The sequence below is a fragment of the Meles meles genome, chromosome 14, assembly GCF_922984935.1.
Source record: "Meles meles chromosome 14, mMelMel3.1 paternal haplotype, whole genome shotgun sequence".
Taxonomy (NCBI): domain Eukaryota; kingdom Metazoa; phylum Chordata; class Mammalia; order Carnivora; family Mustelidae; genus Meles; species Meles meles.
Genome location: NC_060079.1, coordinates 47,349,655 through 47,370,440, shown reverse-complemented (window position 1 = coordinate 47,370,440; position 20,786 = coordinate 47,349,655).

Sequence of the window (20,786 nt, the reverse complement as noted above, 5' to 3'; positions counted from 1 at the left end):
ATGAGAGACTATGGACTCTGAAAAACAACCTGAGGGTTTTGAAGGGGCGGGGGGGGGGGGCGGGGGGGGGAGGTTGAGGAACCAGGTGGTGGGTAATAGGGAGGGCACGTACTGCATGGAGCACTGGGTATGGTGCAAAAACAATGAACACTGTTACGCTGAAAATAAACAAAACAAAACAAACAAACAAAAAAGGAATGCAAGAACGTGTCAATAGATAGAAACTATTAATAAAATTCATCATACACAACAGAAATCTAAAGAAAAAATTCTGGGTTATCTTCTTAGATGCCAAAAAGCAAATTTATGATGAGAACAAGTATTTGTGATAAAACATCTAGAAATTAATTATGTGCTTCCTTATCATGATGATTAGATAAAAAGATAATAAATATATGATAGAAGTGAAAAGTGATAAACTCAAAAAGATACTGGCATCCAGAATTCAGCATTATATTTAACTTGGTAAAATCAGAAACAAATCTAGAATGCCAATAATATCATTATTGAGCAAGTATTGGTGGCACTTGTCAAAATAATTAGATAGGAGTAATAAACTATAGGTGTAAAATTTAGAAAAAATAGTGGTAAATCTATCTCTATTTCCATTATGAGATGTCTGTATACCTGAAAATCCTGAAGGAGGCAACTGAAAACTAATTTCACAAAATCAAGTAATTCATTAAGTGGTAACATAGAAAATAACACAAATGGTTGTATATTTATTTACATATATAATACATAATAAAAGTTAGATAATTATATAGATGTACAATATATAAATAAACATATAAATATATATATATAAACATATAAATGTTATCTAAGTATATATAATAAAATAAAAAACAATCTAGAGAGACCTGATACATATAATAAAGTAAAATAAAATATCTGGTCATAAATCTATTATAACTTGTGCAAAACCTATATGAAAAAAATTATAAACCCTCCTGAAATCTACAGAGACATAAACAAATGGAAAGATAAGCTGTATTTTTGATAGTCTGATTTATGATTATTGATTTATGATACTTAGTTTTTCTCTAATACATGTAACATGATGTTAACAAAAATGTCTTTTTTATCTCTAGATTTAGTCAATCCTAATATAAAGTCTGTAAGAACATAAAATAATAAGACTAGCTAGGATAATTCTGAAAAATAAAAACATGACATAATTTGTTAACATTACCAGTCAGTTCTTAAAACATTTTATAAAACCTTTATAATCATAACAATATTGTGGTATAGAAATAGGTGGAAAGATCAATGTAAAATAAAAAAGAAATTCCATAATATGGAGTAATTATGGAAAGGTAACATACTTGAAGATAGCATATTAAATAAGTGTGAAAATTTTCACCTTTTAAAAATTGGTATTGATGGGATTTGGTATCCATATATACCTTTTAAATGATAAAACTGGATCTGTTCTTCACACTAAACAATTAAAAATTCCAACTGAAATATGAAAATTGCAAAAATAGGTAATACTGAAAACATTTAAGTTCATTTGTAGTTGGAGACTTTTCAAATTCTTACACAAAATCCAGATGTAATTAGAAAAATAGCTTAATAAATTTCACTACAGGGAGAAAAATAAAGAAAAATACATGGGCGCCTGGGTGGCTCAGTGGGTTAAGCCGCTGCCTTCGGCTCAGGTCATGATCTCAGGGTCCTCGGATCGAGTCCCGCATCGGGCTCTCTGCTCAGCAGAGAGCCTGCTTCCCTCTCTCTCTCTCTGCCTGCCTCTCTATCTACTTGTGATCTCTCTCTATCAAATAAATAAATAAAATCTTAAAAAAAAAGTAAAAAATAAAAAAATTAAAAAGATCTTATAAAAAAAAAGAAAAATACAATAAGCTGAGTGAAAAACAAATTACAAACTGGTATCAACTTACATCATAGTCATTTACCCGTTAAGCGAACAATACTAGTCTCATTTCCTATCTAAAATACACAGACAAAATGCAATTTAGAGACAAGGCAAGTCAATGTTTAATATAACAAAACTAGAAGACACGAAATGTCCATCCATACGTAATTAGTTGAATAAACTTCTTTAACTACAGAGTGATGTAGTTAAATTTCACTTGCAAAAATCAATTAATTATATTATCTAATAGTGATAGGGAATCATATCTAGGACATTTTGTTGATAAAAAAAGAGAGGATTATTATAAGTTTCTTTGTTTACAAAAGGAGGAAGGAAATATATGCATACATATACACATAATCTATACCCATACCTTTTTGAAAATGTACTCATAATATGTAAAATTTAAAAATATACATTAACTATATATATAATTTATATATAGTATCAAGCATATACATGTATGCAAAATTTATTGACAGGATGGGAATTGTGTATATTATGTTTCTATGGAAAAAATAAACAGTAAAAGGGGAAAAAGCAAATACAAATAAAGGCACTACTTACAGGGAAAATGAGAGTACATATTAGAGAGGCTAGTGATGGAAATGAGATTTCTCTTACGTACTTTTTAATGTTGGTATTATGTAGATGTTATCCATAATTGAAAGACAAAATTTGATCTATGAAGACAGTATTCAATTCCCCCTAAGTGAAATAAATCTGAAATAAACCATCTTATTTTTCTATCAATTTGTGAAATGACCATGCAGAAAAAAGTATTTTTCAAGTGACACTAAAACCAAGTATTCAACTAAATGTTTCTAATGAGATTTTTTTTTTAATATTTTATTTATTTATTTGACAGAGAGAGATCACAAGTAGACAGAGAGGCAGGCAGAGAGAGAGAGAGGGAAGCAGGCTCCCCGCTGAGCGGAGAGCCCGATGCGGGACTCGATCCCAGGACCCCGAGATCATGACCCGAGCCCAAGGCAGCGGCTTAACCCACTGAGCCACCCAGGCGCCCCGCTAATGAGATTTATTCTAAAGACAAAAATAATCAGAAAGTAATCTTAAACTTTAGGAGTACCTGGTGGTTCAGTCAGTTTAGTGTTTGCCTTTGGCTCAGGCCATGATCTCAGGGTCCTGTTATAGAGCCAGAGTGCTCCCAGCTCAGCAGGGAGTCTGCTTTTCTCTCTCACTTTACTCACTGCCCCCACCTGCTTATGGATTCTCACTCTTTCTCTCCTTCTTTCTTCTAAATAAAATAAAATCTTAAAAAAAAACAGTGTATTCAATCATCTTAGTTGTACTATTGGTATTGTTGTTTCAAAATTATTGTAGGTGTTTTTTAAGATGAAGCAAATAAGCAATTGCATCTATATATTTAAGGAACCAAATGTATAAAGTAAGTTAAAATAGAAACAGATATTTTAAAAAATTACATTTAAGTGAAAACTGTATAAGAGTAGGAAGAATTCACTTAGACATAAACAAATACATAGTATTTCTTAGTTCTGTCCACCAGAAAGGCCCAGAGAGTTTTATAAGTGACTTATTTAACAAAATTAAAAAGAGGAATGCAAGAACATCCTTTAAATTTTGTTTAGAACAAAACAAGAATGTAGGGAGAATTTTTTAAAGATCAGAGAAAACAGAATGGGACTAGTTATATTAAGTGTTTTAAAGAACTATAGCATGGTGTTAACATTAAAAAAATATGACATTTTGAGGTGCCTGGGTGGCTTAGTCAGTTAAATGTCTGCCTTTGGCTCAGGTCATGATCCCAGGGCCCTGGGATAGAGCCCATGTAGGGTTCCCTACTTGGTGGGGGGCCTGCTTCTCCCTCTCCCTCCACCTGCTGCTCCCCCTGCTTGTGCTCTCTGTATGTCAAATAAATAAATAAAAATCTCAAAAAAATACAACTTTTGGGGCACCTGGGTGGCTCAGTGGATTAAGCCGCTGCCTTCGGCTCGGGTCATGATCTCAGGGTCCTGGGATCGAGCCCCGCATCGGGCTCTCTGCTCCGCAGGGAGCCTGCTTCCTCCTCTCTCTCTGCCTGCCTCTCTCTCTGCCTGCCTCTCTGCCTACTTGTGATCTCTCTGTCAAATAAATAAATAAAATCTTAAAAAAAAAAAATACAACTTTGGGGGAGGTCCTGCAAGGGGGTGATGTATGGAGATACTGAACTTCCTCTGCCCCCAGATGCACTGAATCTAAAGGTACATATAAAAAATTCTCTAATTAAAAAGCACTGGGAAGCTAGTTGAACAGCTCCTTCATAACAAATGGTGAAAGTGCTACACTGAGATGGATAAAGAAAGAGGTAAAGACATGGTCTCACCAAAAACTCCACCTTGGCACAGCAACCTACATATTGGATAGGAGCTCAAAAATCCAGGGTTTCTCCATGAGGATTGAGAGGTTTGTGTCTCACATCAGCAAGCTCTGGGACCTGCGATAGTTGAGCCCTTAAAACATCTGTATTTGAAAATGTACAGAGTTCATGCCCAGGAAACCCACAGTGTAGCAGGGGACTGAGATACTTCTCTTAAGGGGCTCATGTGCAGACTTACTCCAAGAACTAGCTGAAAGCAGCAGCTTAAAAAGTGCTTAGACCATATGCAAAGATTTATTTTATAATCTTAAAACATTAGCTGGAAAAAGGAGCCTGTTGGGACTCTTTATAGAGAGAGAGAGGAACTGGGAGGTATCATTTATGTGCTCTCCCTCTATCTTGGTAGTGCTGGCCTTGTGTTCTCTTAAAACCCTAAGAAAACTGATGGGTGTGCTCTGGTCCTGTGCTCTCTTGCTGCCTCACTAAAACGAGCAAGCACACACAGTCCACATAGGGGATGCTTGTGGATCACCTAGCTCTGGTACCAGGGAGATCTGCACAAGACTGTAATAATTGCAGAGACAGTTTTTGGCAGGCTATCCTCCCAAGGATAAACAGTAGAATGAAACATACACCTAATCTTTCTGTGAAATAGTCCTATTTACTTGTCCTCGAGTTTCAGACTTAAGGTTTGCCATACATGTATAAAGACTATGGAGGTGTTCCCAGTGAACTGTAGGCCAGGGGATACCATCTTTGTGCTTTCTTGCAGCCTCACTACAGCTCTCCGGTACCTCCCAGAAAGTAGCTTATAGTCATCTGAAGCCCCAATTTTTTATGATTGTTGCTCAAGGAATGGCTTCAGATCACCTGGTCTGGAGGCCCTTGAGGTTTACAATTGTGATCCCACAGGCTCTATATTTTCCACACTTTAAAAGCTATTGCCTGAGCATATGGTCTTCAATCAGCCTGAAACTAGGTGCTGACTAAGATCCTTCCCTTTGGGACACTGACAGGTCTTGGCATACCCTCAACAACTGGAACTATCAAGAATAAATTAGGCTGCTTAGACAATCACAAAAGTTCTAGTGACAACCAAGAGTAGGGAAGTAAATAAATATAATTTTTATCTCCTACACAAGGGTACTCCTTCAAGACAGGGAAAGGTAGCTATTTTGCCTATACACGGAGACAAACAGAGAATCAAGGAAAATGAGGAAATGGGAAAATGTCCCAAATAAAAGAACAAGATAAAACGTGAGGGGAAAAAAATAATGAAATGGAGATGAGTAATTCACCTGATGAAGAGTTCAAAATAATGGTCATAAGATGCTTACTGAACTTGGAAAAAAAAAGAATAGATGAACATAGTGAAAACTTCAACAGAAAGAGGGGAAATATAAGAAAGTACCAAAAAAGATGTCATACACATAAAGAATACAATGACTGAACCCGAAAAAGACACTACAGGGATTCACCAGCAGACCAGAGGAAGCAGAAGAAAAGTGATTTAGAAAACAGAGCACTAGAACTCACCCAACAGAACAGCAAAAAGAAAAAGAATGAAAAGAAGTGAAGATAGCTAAAGGGACCTATATGTGACAACATTAAGCAGAATCATATTTGCATTATATGGGTCCCTGAAGAAGAGAGAAAGGGGCAGAAAATGTAATCGAAGAAGCAGCGGTTGAAAATATTCCTGACTTGGGCAAGGAAACACACATCCAGATCCAGAAAGCCTAAGGATTCCTAAGAAGATGAATCCAAAAAGATCCATATCAAGAAACATCATAATTAAAATATCAAAAGTTGAAGATAAAAAGAGAACTTAAGTGATCTGAACATCTTTGACAAATATAAATAATACATAGTTTATTGCAACTCATTTTCCTTTGTTTAACATATATACAGAAAACTATAAAAATGCAGAACATTTTTATAGTGGGGGACACTATAAGTGAGGACACTATTTTATAGTGGGGGACACTATACTTTATGAAATATTGAAGCTGGCAGGAACATACATCTAACTCACAACAGCTGAATCTGTCCTGAGTTAACAGTTATTGTCAAAAATTGCTGTCATATTCAAATCAATCTCAGTAAAACTGATTATGATATTCACCAGTATATTTTTATCATTTGTTAATTTTTATCAAGAAAAGACCAGTATTCAGTTCATGAATCTTTTTTTCCTGCTTTATACTTTTCTACATATCTAATCATTCCCTTTTAATATCTCTTACAGTTGGTTCTAAATATTCAAAATGAAAATTTGTAAAAGTAGTACTACATGAATTGGTAAATATACTTATGAATTATATCCTTTTATAACTCAATTCATTTCAATAAATGTTCACTGAATTTCAGGCACTGATTTTGTGTCAGTGGGGATAAAACAATGAACACAGCAAAGCTCCTTCTGATACAAAGCTTATGGTCTAAAGGAAAAAAACTTAATGATGTATAAACCAACCATTGATAAGTGCTATGAAGAAAAGTAAGGTAGGATAAGAAGGACACAGAATATGGGGGACACTATACTATCTACATAGCTGGGAAGGCTTCTCTTACAAGAGAACAGTGATGTATATTAGAAGAAACTGAAGGGGCAAGCCAGGCCTTTATCAGGGTAAAAGATTTCCAGGAAGAGGAAATAATGTAAAATATTAGAGACAGAAGCCACTCTGACAGGGCTTATAAAGCAAAAAGAGGCCAGTTTGACTTGAGTAGATAAAGTAAGGTGGGTGGTAGGCAGTGGGCAGTGGACATATTAGATGGCTCTCCAGAGGTTGCATAATGCAGGACATTACAGATAACTACTTTGTCTTTATCCTACAGGTGATGAATTTTTATTCCAGATGTGATAATAATTTCTACTTAAAAATAACCATTCCTTTCCAAACTCATTTTATGAGGCCAGCATCACCTTGATCCCAAAACCAGACAAGGATCCCACCAAAAAAGAGAACTACAGACCAATATCCTTGATGAACACAGATGCAAAAATTCTCACCAAAATACTAGCCAATAGGATTCAACAGTACATTAAAAGGATTATTCACCACGACCAAGTGGGATTTATCCCAGAGCTGCAAGGTTGGTTCAACATCCACAAATCAATCAATGTGATACAACACATTAATAAAAGAAAGAACAAGAACCATATGATACTCTCAATAGATGCTAAAAAAGCATTTGACAAAGTACAGCATGCCTTCCTGAACAAAACTCTTCAAAGTGTAAGGATAGGGGGCACATACCTCAACATTATCAAAGCCATCTATGAAAAACCCACCGCAAATATCATTCTCAATGGAGAAAAACTGAAAGCTTTTCCTTTAAGGTCAGGAACACGGCAGGGATGTCCATTATCACCACTACTATTCAACATAATACTAGAAGTCCTAGCCTCAGCAAGCAGAAAACAAAAAGAAATTAAAGGCAGCTAAATTGGCAAAGCAGAAGTCAAACTATCACTCTTCACAGATGATATAATACTATATGTGGAAAACCAAAAGACTCCACTCCAAAACTGCTAGAACTTGTACAGGAATTCAGTAAAGTGTCAGGATATAAAATCAATGCACAGAAATCAGTTGCATTTCTGTACACCAACAACAAGACAGAAGAAAGAGAAATTAAGGAGTCAATCCCATTTATAATTGCACCCAAAACTATAAGATACCTAGGAATAAACCTAACCAAAGAGGCTAAGAATCTATATGCAGAAAACTATAAAGTACTCATGAAAGAAATTGAGGAAGACACAAAGAAATGGAAAAATTTTCCATGCTCCTGGATTGGAAGAATAAATATTGTGAAAATGTCTATGCTACCTAAAGCAATCTACACATTTAATGAAATCCCTATCAAAATCCCATCCATTTTTTTCAAGGAAATGGAACAAATAATCCTAAAATTTATATGGAACCACAAAAGACCTCGAATAGACAAAGGAATGTTGAAAAAGAAAGCCAAAGTTGGTGGCACCACAATTCCGGAATTCAAGCTCTATTACAAAGCTGTCATCATCAAGACAGCATGGTACTGGCACAAAAACATAGATCAATGGAACAGAATAGAGAGCCCAGAAATAGACCCTCAACTCTATGGTCAACTAATCTTCGACAAAGCAGGAAAGAATGTCCAATGGAAAAAAGACAGCCTTTTCGATAAATGGTGCTGGGAAAATTGGACAGCCACATGCAGAAAAATGAAATTGGACCACTTCCTTACACCACAAAACGAAAATAGACTCCAAATGGATGAAGGACTTCAATGTGAGAAAGGAATCCATCCAAGTCCTTGAGGAAAACACAGGCAGCAACCTCTTCGACCTCAGCCACAGCAACATCTTCCTAGGAACATCAGCAAAGGCAAGGGAAGCAAGGGCAAAAATGAACTATTGGGATTTCATCAAGATCAAAAGCTTTTGCACAGCAAAGGAAACAGTTAACAAAACCAAAAGACAACGGACAGAATGGGAGAAGATATTTGCAAATGACATATCAGATAAAAGGCTAGTGTCCAAAATCTATAAGGAACTTAGCAAACTGAACACCCAAAGAACAAACAATCCAATCAAGAAATGGGCAGAGGACATGAACAGACATTTCTGCAAAGAAGACATCCAGATGGCCAACAGACACATGAAAAAGTGCTCCACATCACTCTGCATCAGGGAAATACAAATCAAAACCACAATGAGATTTCACCTCACACCAGTCAGAATGGCTAAAATTAACAAGTCAGGAAATGACAGATGCTGGCGAGGATGCAGAGAAAGGGAAACCCTCCTACACTGTTGGTGGGAATGCAAACTGGTGCAACCACTCTGGAAAACAGCATGGAGGTTCCTCAAAATGTTGAAAATAGAACTACCCTATGACCCAGAAATTGCACTACTGGGTATTTACGCTAAAGATACAAACGTAGTGATCTGAAGGGGCATGTGCACCTGAATGTTTATAACAGCAATGTCTACAATAGCCAAATTATGGAAAGAACCTAGATGTCCATCAACAGATGAATGGATAAAGAAGAGGTGGTATATATACACAATGGAATACTATGTAGCCACCAAAAGAAATGAAATCTTGCCATTTGCGATGATGTGGATGGAACTAGAGGGTATCATGCTTAGTGAAATAAGTCAATTGGAGAAAGACAACTATCATATGATCTCTCTGATATGAGGATGTGGAGATGCAACATGGGGGGTTAGGGGGATAGGAGAAGAATAAGTGAAACAAGATGGGATTGGGAGGGAGACAAACCATAAGTGATTCTTACTCTCACAAAAAAAACTGAGGTTTGCTGGGGTGGAGGGGGGGTTTGGAGAGAGGAAGAGGGGTTATGGACAATGGGGAGGGTATGTGCTATGGTGAGTGCTGTGAAGTGTGTAAACCTGGCGATTCACAGACCTGTACCCCTGGGGATAAAAATACATTATATGTTTATAAAAAAATAAGAAATAAATAAAAAATTTAAAAAAGCATTCCTTTGTGTAAAGCATAATTATTAAATCTCAGCTAGTTTCTTGATATTCTTAGAATTCATAACAAATTTCTCTACTCTGTATATTCTCCCATTCTCCTTGAAAACTCTTTCATAAACCTTCTTTTTCTTCAACCTCCAGCTCTTCCTTCATTATCCAGTATTATTCACACTAATAAGGTCACTCACCATTATATTTAAATATTGACGTCTTCTGAGAAGAACTTAGACATACACCTACCACCACTCATTTACCTGCATCTGTGATTACAGATTCTGCCTTCTTTTCTTTTATTCTGTACTAATGGTACAAAGTAACAGAAGCCAAACTTTCCACCAGAATTGTAATGATGCCTTTACTAAATTCTCCTCTCTTTTTTGGCATTATTATTTTCTTATTCTATTAGATAATTCTCATTGTCATACCAATTTGAGGTAATTTTCCTCATCCATAAAAAATATATCAGACTTTATTCCACTTCTTGAAGTCACCACTCTAAATCTCTGCTTTTCTTCGCTCTGAAACTAAAAGAAAGGATGGTATCACTGATTATCTTATTTTTTATTTCCCTCCAATTTACTTTTGAAGCCATTCCAAACAAGATATTTAATAAATTATGAAGACTTGGTTTATCAATGTATGTAGTGAGTGTGCTGGATTCTTTATGTATTTAAAAAAGTAAAGATGATTGGGTGGGAATTTTAAGAATGTGAAGATCAAGAATACCAGATACAGCTAAAACCCTAGCCATACTCAAGCTTTACATTTTCAGTGTTCACTAAGGACTTTCCACTCCCAGGATCTGCATCTTTTTGTCTAAAAGTTTTCTCTGAAGGGCAATTACAAAGCACTGAGAGTAGCCTTAATCCAATATTTTACTGGAGATAGTATACAAATACCCCAATTGGCTCCTTTATAAGTTAAATAACTCTGAATTTTTTTTCTATTCCATTTTCTATGGTTTCCAGATAGTTCCAATGGCCCAAAGTTGGCCTTCAAATTCACATTTTATTTGCTGCCTTCCTTTAGATGGTCTTACTTCTCTACTCTTAAGCCAGTGATTGGTGTACGTTCCAAATTGATTCTTGCACTCAAATCCTTGTCTTAAGGTACATTTCTGGGAAAATTCACACAAAGATGTATGTTTTATTAGGTTCAAATAACTAGAGATAGTAAGCTGAAAAGACCATATCCCTAAAATTAAGTTTATCATCATGAGTAGAATTAAAACAAATAAAACATTACACAAAAATTCATCCATGTAGTGGCAGCTAAAAAGCATACATTGCACAAATTATCTATACATTTTAGACATTATAGTTAACATCAAGGGGGATAAATATTACACCCTAAAGGAGTCTCTATGTGAGGTCACTTGGGGTATAGGATAGCTTGAATATCTATGATAGTAGGACAGCAATATCTCCAGTATTTTTATGGTAGAAACAGCCATTGTACTTGTTGCACATTGTTGCAGACAGACTGAGCTATACGGAGCACTGTGAGATTAAACAAAGTTGGAGAAGGCTGGAAAAAGTCTTGCCAAAGGTTTAAAATGGTGTGCTTATCATGAGTATAGACTGACAGTGTTGACAGCTCCAGATCTTGCATGGGAAATCTATTTATTTTAACCTCAGCTGTCATTGCCTACTCAGCCACTTCTCTGCTGCTATAAACTCTCATTTTCTGTTAGACATCTAGAGTGGCAGTGAAAAAAAAAGAAATTTAGATTTTTCAATAAAATAATGAAAGTTCAAAGCTCTGCACTGCAGCTTTGTTTCTGAAGAATTTTCTGCTGCCAGACATGTATAGAGAACTGAGCTCATAATAAAATGGGTGGGGAAAACACTTGGCAAAGTATTTTCACATGTGTCAGGGACATAGACACACACACACACACACACACACACACACACACACATTTATTTTCTCATATCTAGAGGGATTAGGTACTAATGCTTGGTCTTTTGCTATTTGATGCCTTCCATGTACCTCTATACCAACTTCACTTTAGTTTTAATATAAAGATATTGTATCATAATCAAAACAAAGGAGGATGAAGAATACCAAACAATAATATTTACAGATTCTTTTCTCATCAATTTCACTAAAATAAGAATATTAATAACCATATACCTGATACTTGAGATTGCATCTAATTAGAAAACAAGAAACTTCAATAAAAAGATGAAAGGAACCATTACAAGCTTATAAGCTCTAAATAAGGAAAGGATCTTATTTTCCCAAAGCCATAGTGTGTTTATACATCAATATGAAATTATGTGGTACAAATAAGGAAACAATGCATACAAGAAGTTGTGAATACATAAATCTTTAAACATTTTAAAAATTATGCTTTTTGAGTTAAATTGTCCCCTTGAAAATTGTCAATTCACAAATTAAGGAATAAAGGAGATTCAGAGGGAGCCTGGGGATATGCTCTATTACAAACTGTGTCAAAATAATTAAAATATTAGCAATTAACCAACAAAAGTTTTACCTGGAAATTCAAAACTTGCTGGGAAAAGAGGGTATTTATAATAAATACAAAACCTACTCACCAAGGTTTTCAAAGGTGCTATTTTAAAAATGTAGGTAAAGTAACAAGAATCAAAATAATGTATTGTTCTACTAGACATATCAAAATGACTACTGCTTCTTCTTCCTTCTCTTCCTCCCTCCCTCCTTCCCTTCCCTCCCTACACTTTCTTCTCCTCCTCTCCTTTCCCTTCCCCTCATTCTCCCTTTCTTTTCTTTTTCTCTTTGCTTTCTTATCTACAGTATGAATAGCTCTAAAAAGTATGTGATTTCAAGACTGAGAACCAATGATCTGTATTTGTTTTTAGGATTTCTGTTCACTGACACTAATCAATACCATATGTGATTTTCTTATAGTAAATTGTCAATACTAGCTCATTTATTAACAGATAGAGAAGCTGGGCTGCTTCATATGGATTGAAACTCTTTCCAGGGAAACCTCTCTAGTTATGTCATGGGGTTAAATATGTAGGCCTAACTTAATATAGGACATAAATGATAAAGCAACCAATGAATAAACAGATATATGGGCAGAAATAGTTTCAAGTCTATCTTGTCTATAGACTTGAAGTCTACAGACAGTCTACCAGTCTACAGACTGTTTATCACAGTCTATCTTGTCCTGTACCCAGAACAAGCTCTTGCACCCCTATGGATACCCAACACATCCACTGGATAATGAAAAAAAGGAAAAAAAAAAGGATGTGGAAATAAATCTATTCATCACTAAGCCATGTACATTAAACAATTTACTGAATCAATATTCCATCTGGATTTACAAACACCATCGATTTGCTCTTTGAAAGAGTTGAGGGCATGTGAAGATTTTATGTTTCATTTTGTCTCATAATTAATGTGTTTGTCTTTTTATATGTTAAATCATGGGTAAATTTACTTGATCCCAAAATGAACTGCACTAATAAAATTATTGAAGGCCTAATTAATTACCATGGTCATGAAGACCATTTTCAGTCTAGTATTATACTTGATAATAGGGATCTTCTGGAGATGCTGCCGTCCCTATCACTAAATTATCACCTAGCAAATGATTTTGCCAAAATCTGACAATGATAATGTCATTTATCATGGGATGAGTTGTCTTCAATTTATTTTACAAATTTTGTAGGTTACATTTGACATACCTCTCCAGGATTCTATATCAAAATTGGTTTTGATTCTATGTCAGTATTTATTCAACATCTATTCTAGCAGTAGTAAATATATTACATAAATATATGTATGTGTGTATCTCAACAATATTTTTCAAACAGCACAAAGTCTCCACTATCAGGAAATGATTAAACTTTAAATACAGCTAGTTAGAAGTATTAAAAATTTTAATAGGAAATAAATACCTCTTAATTGATCATGTTAAATATTTTATGTATAGTTAGCCATGAAATGTTAATGGAAGGGGCACCTGGGTGGCTCAGTGGGTTAAAGCCTCTGCCCTCGGCTCAGGTCATGATCCCAGGGTCCTGGGATTGAGCCCCACATCGGGCTCTCTGCTCCACAGGGAGCCTGCTTCCTCCTCTCTCTCTGCCTGCCTCTCCGCCTAGTTGTGATTTCTCTCTGTCAAATAAATAAAATAATAATAATAAAAAGTTAATGGAAATATATTTACCACCTATGGAAAATAAGTATCAAAAATGCATCTTTCAAAGAAAATAATTAAGACACCACTGAGGAAATAAACTTTGCTTTTTTAAGTTAAATATGCAAAAGTAAAATAAGACAATATGCAAAAACTACTTCCATAAACTCCAAATGTGATAGATCTGTCTTGTTAAATATTTCTTAAGCAATTTTTAATTGACAACATATGTTAAACATCACAAAGAATGTGTGTGAAGCTCTTTGCATCTGTCAGAGCTTCTTAAAGCTAATTTCTCTTTAATATGTTTGCTTCTTTTGTATTGTAGTGTGCTTTGTTTCTGTGTGTCAGATTCCAACATTGGTATTGTATGAGAAAACAGGCAAATACAATCTTGGCAACTCTAAAGGAAGTGATTCTAAAAGTATCTCTGTAGTATATTGAGTCTGTAGCACCTGGGTGGCCCCAGTCAGTTAAACATCTGCCTTCAGCTCAGGTCATAATCCTGGGGTCCTGGGATCAAGCTGGCATTGGGCTCCCTGCTGAGCAAAGAGCCTGCTTCTCCCTCTCCCTCTGCCTGCCACTCCCCGTGCTTGTGTTCTCTCACTATCCCTCTCATTCTCTCTCTCGACACAAAATATCAATTCATAAATTGACAGCTATTAAAATTGAGAATAAATTATTAATTTTACTGAATCCAAATAGAGATTTAGGTAAGATGCATGTAGACCCCTACTTAAACTTGATCAGCCCACACATAAAAAAGAAGATAAGTTAATGTGGGGAAAATCAATGGTTAGTGTTATTTCCATTAATTTAAAACAGTTCTAAATTTGACTTTATGTTTCATGCGTTCCATGTGTAATAGTATTCAATTAGAAGATATCCTAAGACAAATTATAAAATTTTTCAGTAATTAAAATGTACTACCCATGAGTTTATTAGAAATCACTATACCTTTATTTTGTCTTCCCTAGTTTGGCTCCATGCAACAAGATCCTTTTTCCTTCCACACAGTAGAATTGAATTGAATTGAAGAACTGAAGTAGAGTTGATGTCTTGGTGAAGGGGAACGTCACTAAATGACATTATATATATACTACCCTACCCAAGGGTGTTTTATTTTTCTCCAGCACAGAAAGTTGTATTGACATCAATAGCAGAAGAGATATTCTATCTCTTGTTCCTCAATTTCTTTTTTCTTTCTTTCTTCCTTTTTTTAAAAGAGAGAGATTGAGCATCAGTGAGTGGTGGTAGGGAGGGACAGAGGGAATGGGAAAGAGAGAATCTTAAGCAAGCTCCACACCAGTATGAAGCCTAATTCAGGGCTTATCTCACAATCCTGAGATCATGACCTGAGCCAAAAATCAAGAGTTGGACACTAACCTACTAAGCCATCCAGGTGCCCCATTGTTCCTCACTTTCTTTCTTTTTTTTTTTTTTTTAAAGATTTTATTTATTAATTTTGACAGAGAGAGATCACAAGTAGGCAGAGAGGCAGGCAGAGAGAGTGAGAGGGAAGCAGGCTCCCTTCAGTGTAGGGAGCCCGACGCGGGACTCGATCCCAGGACCCTGAGATCATGACCTGAGCCGAAGGCAGCGGCTTAAACCACTGAGCCACCCAGGCGCCCTGTTCCTCACTTTCTAATTCATCAGTCAATCTCTGTCTCATCACCACTGCATTATGGTTTCTTTCTAGGTCACTGTAATTATTTCAAAATTATGTAAAAGTATTACAAACACCCTCCCTCTCTTTTTCTATCTCTCAAAGTTATACCAATTCAAGTGTCTCTCTGTCCAACTGTCCAATTTGCATCTCATCTCTTCTTCTCTCACCCTTGTTTTCCTCTCATCCTGGATAAGGTACTGGTTTGGCTATATTCCAGTGGCTATGTAGAATACAACCATCCCTGCCACCTGGATAGCATATGGAGCAAAGTGAGTGAATGTTTTTCATTCTAGAGGGTTGCAATAGGAATAATCAGTCTCTCTTAGGAATATCTGCATTTTCATTAGAGCCAAAGGCAATATATACTATGAAGAGATTGGGGATAGAGAAAGGTTAAAATCTTTTTTTACCATGGTATGTGAAATGATGAATGCTGTTAAGTGTGTAAGCCTGACCATTCACAGACCTGTACCCCTGGGGCAAATAATACATCATATGTTAATAAAAATAATTAATAAAAAAATCTACCATGGAAGAATACTTGTTGGGTTGGAAAAAAAGAAACCCACTGAGCTGTAAAATAAACATGGTGGTGGAAAATATAACAAAAGTATAAAGGGTGAATGTATAGAAAATATAGGTGAGTTCTACCTATGAGCATATGGGAAAAAAAAGTGTATATCATGAATGTTCTGAAATACTTTTTTTTTTGACTGATTTGTCTTTAATAGGTTTGTTAAGCAATCAGTTCATTTTAGATCAGCTCAGAGAAGTCTAGTCATTTATCAATAGGGCGTTGCTTGTTAGCTGAATGGAAATATATGTGCCATTTCAATGTTTTCTTTCATTTATATTAGTATTTTTAGTACTGGATATCAAAAATAGATTCTTAAAATATTATAGCTTTATTACATATATTTCAATTACATTTCAGTTGCTTGCAAGTAAAACATCACTACTATCAATAACTGCCTTAAAATTCAAATGTTAGCTTTCTCATCTTTTTTTAAGATTTATTTATTTATTTTAGAGAGAGAGAGAGAGAGAGAGAGAGAGAGAAAGAGATAGTGAAAGTGGGAAGAGAGGCAGAGGGAGAGTATCTCAAGTAGACTCCCTACTAAGCAGGGAGCCCAACATGGGGCTCAATCTCCTGACCCATGAGATCATGACCTGAGACGAAACCAAGAATCCGACGCTTAACCAACTGAGTCACCAGGTGCCCCTAGCTTTCTCAACTTTTAAAGTAAAACAGTTATTTTAATTGATTTCTAGATTCAGGAATCTAACATATCTTCTCTTTATATTACAAGAAAAAGAAAATCAGGGACATCTGGGTGGCTCAGTTGGTTAAGCAGCTGCCTTCTGCTCAGGTCATGATCCTAGCATCCTGGGATCGAGTCCCATATCAGGCTCCTTGCTCAGCAGGGAGCCTGCTTCTCCCTCTGCCTCTGCCTGCCTCTCTGCCTACTTGTGATCTTTCTCTCTCTGTCTCTCTCTCTCTGACAAATAAATAAATAAAATCTTAAAAAAAATAAAGAAAAAGAAAATCAAAGGAGTTGATCTAGTCATTCAGAATTTTCTTTCTTTGAAACGGAGTATAGACACCCCAGTATCCTTTTAGCTCTACAGTCCTATCTGGTGAGACTAAAATAGTGTATTTTGCATAGAAACATTAATATTCAGTACAATGATCAGAGTCTTTAAGAAAAATTAATACCCAAAGGTTAATTTTGATAAAACCTGCTGTAAAGTAGTCTATACTTTTGGAAAATCCTGTGTATTTACAGCATTATGTTGCAAAAGTACTATAACCTTGAATGACTGAAAAATCCAAAATTTTACTTCAGTATGACTTAGCATAACTATTCTTTCTATTAGGCTTTTTGTTTGTTTTTGTTGTTGTTGTTTGTTTTTTGGTTTTCCCAAAATAGAGAATAAATATTATTAGGACACATATTAATATATAAAAAAGTGAAATAGTAATACATTGTGGTTTTAAAAGCCCAAGAAGTATAGAAGTTTGGGCATGGAGGAGAGAGAAGAGCTTCATAGCTTCAGCACCCAAGGCTACTTCAATTTTAGTATATGTGCTGCCGAAGCGAGCACCCCACGGCTACTTCAAATACAGCCAGAATAACTATCAACTAGGGTAACTTCCCATCTAGTAAAATGACTTAGCTACTCTCACTGCCTGGCTGCCCCTCTAATTACTCTCTAATCTCATTCTGTCTTCTGCTTGTAAACTATTCATACACATTTCATTTTACATGTGTGTAATGCAAATGTAGAAGAAGCCATCTTAAGGCCAGTTCCAGCATTGTGTGACATTTAAAAGAAGCATAAATTCAACATTAAACCTTTGAAGAATACTTCAGTAATTTACTATAGATTTCTGTCAGGAGATGAATAAGGCATTATATTAAAAAAAAGAAATATATCTCTTTATTATTGTACTTTTTCTAATAACTTTATTCATTCACTTTCCTTTTCCTCTTTCCTCCTGTATATATTCCACTTCCAAGGAAGTTTCTCTCTTTTTGCCCCTTTTTACCTCTCACACTTTCTCATGTACCGATGTATGGTTTATTCTATCATTAGCCTGATTAGTGAACACTAAGTGGTTTCTCAGAAAACCATCCTTCCTCTTTAGAAGTTGGGGGAAGGGATGAATCACAAATATTTATAATGTGTTGTGTTTCCTGGTAATATTTCAACAGTGCTGGCATACTTCCAAAAAGTGCGCTGTTATGTTTACTTCTGGTACCTAGTGCCCCTTCCAAACCACAAAGCGGTAATTATTTTTTTCCGTTATTTACGAAATGTTTATTGGTCTACATAAATTACTTTCATTTGAAGTTATAACTAAAATTAAATGGTAAAATAATATATAAAGTAAAGCCTATGTTAAAAATAATATATGTAAATGTTTTTGTTTGGTTGGATTTTTCAGCTTTATTGAGATATAATTGATATGAAACATTGTGTAAGTTTAAGGTGAACAGTATGATGATTTGATACACTTACGTACTGCAAAATCTTTAACACAATAAGGTTAGTTAATACCTCCGTTACCTTACATAATTACCATTTTGACATTGTTGTTATAGTTAGAACATTAAAGCATCCTGGTCAAAGAGCACAAATTTCCAGCTAAATAAGATAAATCAGTTCCAAGGATCTAATATACAGCAAGGTGACCATAGTTAATAACACTTCTTCCTTTTCTAACTGACCTAGGCCTACTTTTAATTTATTTTCTTCTTGCAATGTTTCTGAACATAGTGCCTTCTGACTTGTTCTGATTGTCTTCCGTTTTTATCCCCCCTGGAAAACTTTGTTGTTAGAAAATCTGGAGAAGTCCTAAAGAAAACAAACTACTAAATGTTCAGTCTCCCTTGTCTGAATTTCTAGTGTGTCATATAGAGCATATGAAGCATACAGTCATGTGAAGCAGTGCTACAAATTTATTCACACAAAATTACATACATAAAGTAGTTCTTTAATCTTGCGTACAACAAAGTTAATGGAAATGCAAACTGCGTACAGATTAAGAAATCTTTACATGACCTCTCATTCCCTAATTTCCCATACCTAATTAAGTTTCAATTCTATCACCTTTCACCTTATTTGCTTATTTTTCTCAGATTTCCTGTTGCCTTCTAGGTCCTTCTAGCTGGGCTAAGAATCAAACTGATATGAGATAAATTAAGAGGAGAAAATAAAATTTAATCTCATGTATACAAGTAATCCACACAGACATGGAAATTCTAAAGTGAGGCAAAACAAGGCATATATGTCATCCTGAACTAAGGAGAAAGGGTCAGTAGGGGTCTGGGACTTCAAAGGGAAAAAAAGCAATTTACAAGGCAGTAAGAACAGTGGATCTTTGGTAATCAGATATTTGCCCTGCCATACAGATAGGTGACTCAGATAAAATTTATTTCTGGTGATCATCCTTATTCAGGAAAAGACCCCCAATTTAGGTTCTTCTATGAAGCTCTCAGAAGGGCAAAATTTCTTTTCAGCCTGGGAGGCTTCAATTGTGCCTTCATCTCAAAATAATCTTTATGCCAGTATGGTCCATCTTGGAGTGACCTGTTCTTGGCTCCCACATATTATTAAAGCAAATATTAAAGAAACCAGAAACAAACAACAAAATTGAGTGGGGAACATAGTTTTTATAGTTTATCCCATTTCTTCTTAGCGCATTTGAGAAGTGGATATAATTTAACTCTATTCTCAATGTTCATTACTTCTTCCAACACTGAAAAATGAGGAGACATACAATTGAATACCAACAGTAACAGTGTGGTTTGAATAAATGTCTGGACTGACCTTCAGACATATATATATATATATATATACATATACTTCAAATATACCTTTTCAAGTACACATTGTAGCTCATAGTATTTTGTGTGTGTGTGTCTCATAGTATTTTTATTTTATTTTATTTATTTGACAGAGAGAAATCACAACTAGGCAGAGAGGCAGGCAGAGAGAGAGGAGGAAGCAGGCTCCCCGCAGAGCAGAGAGCCCGATGTGGGGCTCCATCCCAGGACCCTGAGATCATGACCTGAGCCGAAGGCAGAGGCTTTAACCCACTGAGCCACCCAGGTGCCCCGTGTCTCATAGTATTTTTAATTTAAAAATTATATATATATATATATATATATATATATATGTCGGCAACATGAATTTTCAACTATAAAAAATAAATTCCTTAGAATGTCTCCCCATTATACAGACCATATGTAAGCCAAAAACTTGCTCATTATACTATAAAAAAGAGCTCTGAGCAACTGTAAATAAATATATTTACTAGTATAAATATGGGGTAGGAAATTATCTTAAATATGTCACACCATTAATATTATGCAATATCTAAAGTGCTCTTACGTACCTTTGCTTTCTTCAGGCAGTAAGATTTGTCATCAACTATGTGAATACAGTGCTCTTATAAATTTCCCAGTAACATATTTAATTCCTTGTTTTCACTGTAACTCAGTGAATTAAATGAATTTCCTTCAGTTTCCTGAAAAATTACACTCAAGCAGATTAAAAAGTAAAAACATTTATTTGTACAATTTACCAAAATAACTGGCCTACTAGTTGGGTCACTGTACTTTCTTAGTAAACCATGTAAAAATATTGATGATTTTATCCACTATTTGATAACCAGTTTTTATAACAGATAACACATTTAAAAATAGAAATAAAATGGCTTATCATCAAATCCAACGATTAGTTATGCCTTGGCTTCTACAT